Raw genomic sequence first — 6,000 nt, 5'->3', positions numbered from 1 at the left:
CCAATTCCTCAACCCTATTTGCAAATATTAACAAAATAAGTACATTTCAAAGCACACACTTGAAGCTCATAGCTTCTCTTCAGGTTTGAGGCTTGAAAGTCGCTCAGTCGTGTCCGACTCTTTGCAACCCCACGGACTGTCACACTTAGCTGCAGCAAGTAGGGTCCCTGAACTGTCTAGCCCAACAGGCTCCTGTCTCCATGGGGTTCTCCAGGCCAGAATACTGGGGTGGGTAGCCTTTCCCTTCTCCAGGGATCCTCCCAGCCCAGGGATTGAGCCCAGGTCTCCCATATTGCAGGCGGATTCTTTACCAGCTGAGCCACACTCTTCAGGTCTACCACTGAGTAAACTGAAGCCCTGGGCGGCACTGGAGACGGGCTCGATCCCTGGGTGGGGAAGACCCCCTGGAGGAGGGCATGGCAACCCACTCAGTATTCTTGCCTGGGAAATCCCATGGACAGAGGAGACTGGCGGGCAGCCTAGAGGAACAATGGCAACTTAAACAGGTGTGTGTGTGTGTGTGTTGCTCAACTGTATCCAATTCTTCAGCTCGCCAGGTTCCTCTGTCCCTGGAATTCTCCAGGCAAGAATACTGGAGTGGGTTGCCATGCCCTCCTCCAAGGGATCTTCCCAACCCAGGGATCAAACCCAGGTCTTCCGCATTGCAGGCAAATTCATTACTGTCTGAGCCACCAGGGAAGCCCTTCTAGCCATTCTACTTCTAGGAAATAATCAGAGATCTATGAAAAGATTTTCATAGAAAGATATTTCTCCTAGACTGTTCTTTTTCATTGAAGTATTGTTGGTTTACAGTGTTGTGGCAATCTCTGCTGTAGGGCAAAGTGACTCAGCTTTACACATATATATTCTTTTTTTATATTATTCTCCATTATAGTGTCTCTAAGGAGATTGGCTATAGTTCCTGTGCACTACGATCTTGTTTATCCATTCTAAAAATAATGGTTGGTTGTGTCTACCAACCCCAAACTCCCAGCCATCCCTCTCCCTCCCTCCTTGCCCTCGGCAACTTCAATATCACAGACTGTTTACAGCTCTGAACGTTCCTAAAAACTCCAAATGTCCCCCAGTAAACTAGTTCAATAAAAATAGCCTTTCCATCAAGTTTCCTATTTTAAAAGAACAAAACATGTGTGGTATTTGAAGTGACAAAAAAGTATATAGAATATCATTCTAATCTTATCAAATGAAAAATGCTACGTATATACACTGTAGTAATAACTGGATATGGCTACAGATGATTTTTCAGTTTTCTTCTATACTTTTTTAAACATTTACTTTTTAAATCGAGGTATAATTGGTTTACAATGTTGTGTTTCAGGGGTACAACAAAATGTCTTCTTGTATTTTTCTGTGTTTTCCAAACTTTTTAAAATAAATGGGGGTGTGTGTGTGTGTCTTTGGTGGTGTGGTGTTCAAGGAGATTTTTAGAATAGTAGCCCAGTGGACAGTGTTCTAAATATCTTTGTTTCCGTTCCCCATACACACACAGATGTTAAAAGCATCTTGTTGGAACCCCACAAAGGTCTATAAAATGGAGACTACACAGGTGGGTTAGCAGCTAAGCTTTCTTAATGAGAAGTTGGAAAGAAGTGAACAGCAAGTTTGATGAAACCATTTTTTCATAAAGCTGTACATATTCCAGAAGACAGATAAGAATATAAACGACAGCAAGATCAAAGATTTGATGGAACATATCCACTAGGAGTGAAGGTAAATTTATGGACTGAATTCTTTCTCTTAAGCTGGTGCCTTGTGAGTGTCCAGTTTATTGACGGTTTAAATTATGTCTGCAATTTTCTGAGCGGTTCACTTACTTTTCAAGTTTGTAAACCAACACATCAACAATCCCTAATCAATGGGAGAGCAATTCTCCAGGGAGCTATGAAAATATATGTTGCATTTCAATGCAATAAAAACACGACGAAACATGCCTCTGTTCTTCGTAACACAAAAGTACCACATCTGGTCATTAAAAAAAAAAAAAACAACATTATAAGAGTTGTAAGGATGCCAGATACTTATTACAGAGAACTGTTTTATCCATTTAGCCCAATTTTCCAGATGTTTTATTACTTGGAGACAGGACAATTGTTCAAACTGGTGATTGAAGCCCATTTATTTCAAGGGCTCATCTGCAAGCCATAGGAAGCATTTGAGGGACAAGTAATTTATGACAGGCCACAAGGCAAGGCTTGAGGAGGGCTGCCATCTCACTGGGTCACGAATAATCCCAACAAAGGACAAACTACCCTATTTTGTTAACACCAGCTTCATTTGCAAAAATTGCCTCTGAGGCAAGCACTTAGTTGTCATTTCACATGCAAATATGATGCACTTAATTGGAGCAATTTCCATAATAGTGGGTTAAGTTGGCTGTGACTGGTTGGCTGTGATTGGAGGCCTGGTTCTCATTGTCTACCAGCAACAAAACGCTCACTTGGACCAGTTGGAAGTCTTGTCCTCATAAAGACAACAGGATCGTTACGCAGGAGCAGGTGTTGCTCCTCCCGCCCTTTCCCCAACCAGGTGTCCCTGCCAGGGCCAACCCCCTCACCCCCCACCCCTGCTCCCCCAACTCCACACTCAGAGCCTCACTTCCCTGCACACAACCAGGGAACCTGCAGAGCACTAGCCTCAGGACATTAGTGAAGCAGTCCTGGCAGCCACAGTCTTTGCAGCTAATTAGAAGGCACCTCACTGTGGTAAATTCTCTCCACCTGTAGATCAAAGTCGGGATTTGGAGGGCAGAAGGGACGGGTGGCATCTTTCAGCTTCGCAACTCTGAAGTCAGCATGTCTGTCTTTGCTTCATACACAGAAGTGGGAGATCCCAGGGCCTTGTGGAGGTGTATTTTCAGGTTAAAAGGGTAGTGCTGCAAACTGTCCTAAGCCAATGGATTCACCAGCAAGTCAGCCTTGGGCAATTTACTTGTTGTTGTTTTTGTTATTCTTGTAAAAGCTGGTTACCTCTGGCATTAGAGAGAGTGGAGACTGTACATCCTCTCCTTGACAAATTTGCTACCAGCTTGTTTATTGTGATGAAATGAAATCTGAGACCAATTTCTGCTAAGTGTGTCAGTGTTTATTAACAAGCAGGTATAAAAATGATCATACAGTGGTGACTTGTGAGTGGGGGAAAAGTCCCTCGCAATCTTTAGGCATTCCAACTTTGCTTGAGAGGTTCATTCTAAGGAGGAACAGTAATTTTTAAAGCAGAATTAGCCAACTTACTGGTTGGGTCAGGAAACAGGCCAGAGGGATGAGAAGGAGCACAGGGTCAAGCGAGTCTGAAGGGCAAGTGCTGCTCCAAAGGCATGGTCTGGGCAGACCAGATCCTCATATTTACTTGTAGGGCCCATTATAGTCTTTCTCCGGCTGCTATTTAGTCACTAAGTCGTGTATGACTCTTTGTGACCCCATGGACTGTAGCCCACCAGGCTCCCTCTGTTCATGGGGTTTTCTTGGCAAGAGTACGGGAGTGGGTTGCCATTTCCTTCTCCAGGCGATCTTCCCAACCCAGGGATCAAACCCACATCTCTTGCATCGGCAGGTAGATTCTTTACCACTGAGCCACCTAGGAAGCCACTTTCTAATTAGTCACAGATTTCAATTCTGCTTTTCAATGGGAATCATTCTACTCATTACTTCTACTAGTTAACCAACCTGCTCTTTCAAAAACAATAATTCTAATCCGCAATTCTGGAGTGTATCTTCTTGATTAGGATGCTTCAGAGGCTTACTAATCATCCCTGAAGTGTGGATTCTTGATTAGGGGTTCCTCAAAGGCTAACCAGCCCCATGCGCATCACACTGTTTACAGCGGGTAACATTAAATCATCTCAGGTTGGACAGAGGTTCATGACATTGTACCAGTGGCAGTGATCAAGACCATCCCCAAGAAAAAGAAATGCAAAAAGGCAAAACAGTTATCTGAGGAGGCCTTACAAATAGCTGTGAAAAGAAGAGAAGTGAAAAGCAAAGGAGAAAATTAAAGATATAAACATCTGAATGCAGAGTTCCAAAGAATAGCAAGGAGAGATAAGAAAGCCTTCCTCAGTGATCAATGCAAAGAAATAGAGGAAAACAATAGAATGGGAAAGACTAGAGATCTCTCCAAGAAAATTAGAGATACCAAGGGAAATTTTCATGCAAAGATGGGCACAATAAAGAACAGAAATGGTGTAGACCTAACAGAAGCAGAAGATATTAAGAAGAGGTGGCAAGAATACACAGAAAAACTGTACAAAAAAGAGCTTCATGACCCAGATAATCAAGATGGTGTGATCACTCACCTAGAGTTAGACACCCTGGAATGTGAAGTCAAGTGGGCCTTAGAAAGCATCAGTACGAACAAAGCTAGTGGAGGTGATGGAATTCCAGTTGAGCTATTTCAAATCCTAAAAGATGATGCTGTGAGAGTGCTGCACTCAATATGCCAACAAATTTGGAAAACTCAGCAGTGGCCACAGAACTGGAAAAGGTCAGTTTTCATTCCAATCCCAAAGAAGGGCAATGTCAAAGAATGCTCAAACTAACACACAGTTGCACTCATCTCACAGGGTAGAGAAGTAATGCTCAAAATTCTCCAAGCCAGGCTTCAACAGTGCATGAACTGTGAACTTCCAGATATTCAAGCTGGATTTAGAAAAGGCAGAGGAACCAGAGATCAAATTTCCAACATCCATTGGATCATTGAAAAAGCAATAGAGTTCCAGACAAACATCTACTTCTGCTTTATTGACTATGCCAAAGCCCTTGACTGTGTGGATCACAACAAACTGGAAAATTCTTCAACAGATGGGAATACCAGACCACCTTACCTCCTTTCTGAAAAATCTGTATGCAGGTCAAGAAGCAACAGTTAGAATTGGACATGGAACAACAGACTGGTTCCAAATCAGGAAAGGAGTACATCAAGGCTGTATGTTGTCACTCTGCTTATTTAACTTCTATGCAGAGTACATCATGCAAAATGCCAAGCTGGATGAAGCACAAGCCAGAATCAAGATTGCCAGGAGAAATACCAATAACCTCATATATGCAAATGATACCCCACTTATGGCAGAAAGCGAAGAACTAAAGAACCTCTTGATGAAAGTGAAAAAGGAGAGTGAAAAGGTTGGCTAAAACTCAACACTCAGAAAACTAAGATCATGGCATCTGGTCTCATCACTTCATGGCAAATAGATGGGGAAACAACATAAACAGTGATGGGCTTAATTTTGGGGGGCTCCAAAATCACTGCAGATGGTAACTGCAGCCATGAAATCAAAAGACACTTGCTCCTTAGAAGAAAAGCTATGACCAACCTAGACAGCATACTAAAAAGCAGAGACATTACTTTGCCAACAGAGGTCTGTCTAGTCAAGGCTATTGGAGAAGGCAATGGCACCCCACTCCAGTACTTTTGCCTGGAAAATCCCATGGATGGAGGAGCCTGGTAGGCTGCAGTCCATGGGATCGCTGGAGTCAGACACAACTGAGCGACTTCACTTACCCTTTTCACTTTCATGCATTGGAGAAGGAAATGGCAACCCACTCCAGTGTTCTTGCCTGGAGCATCCCAGGGATGGGAAATCTGGTGGGCTGCCATCTATGGGGTTGCACAGAGTCAGACACGACTGAAGCAACTTAGCAGCAGCAGCAGCAGTCAAGGCTATGGTTTTTCCAGTAGTCATGTATGGATGTGAGAGTTGGACTGTGAAGAAAGCTGAGCGCCGAAGAATTGTTGCTTTTGAACTGTGGTGTTGGAGAAGACTCTTGAGAGTCCCTTGGACAGCAAGGAGATCCAACCAGTCCATCCTTAAGGAAATCAGTCCTGAATATTTATTGGAGGGACTGATGCTGAAGCTGAAACTCCAATACTTTGGCCACCTGATGAGAAGAGCTGACTCATTTGAAAAGACCCTGATGCTTGGAAAGACTGAAGGTGGGAAGAGAAGGGAAAGACAGAAAATGAGATGGTATCACCAACTCAATG

The sequence above is a fragment of the Bos indicus x Bos taurus genome, chromosome 20 (assembly GCF_003369695.1).
Source record: "Bos indicus x Bos taurus breed Angus x Brahman F1 hybrid chromosome 20, Bos_hybrid_MaternalHap_v2.0, whole genome shotgun sequence".
Classification (NCBI taxonomy): domain Eukaryota; kingdom Metazoa; phylum Chordata; class Mammalia; order Artiodactyla; family Bovidae; genus Bos; species Bos indicus x Bos taurus.
The sequence above is the reverse complement of the archived record's forward strand: the minus strand, read 5'-3'. Positions refer to the sequence as shown.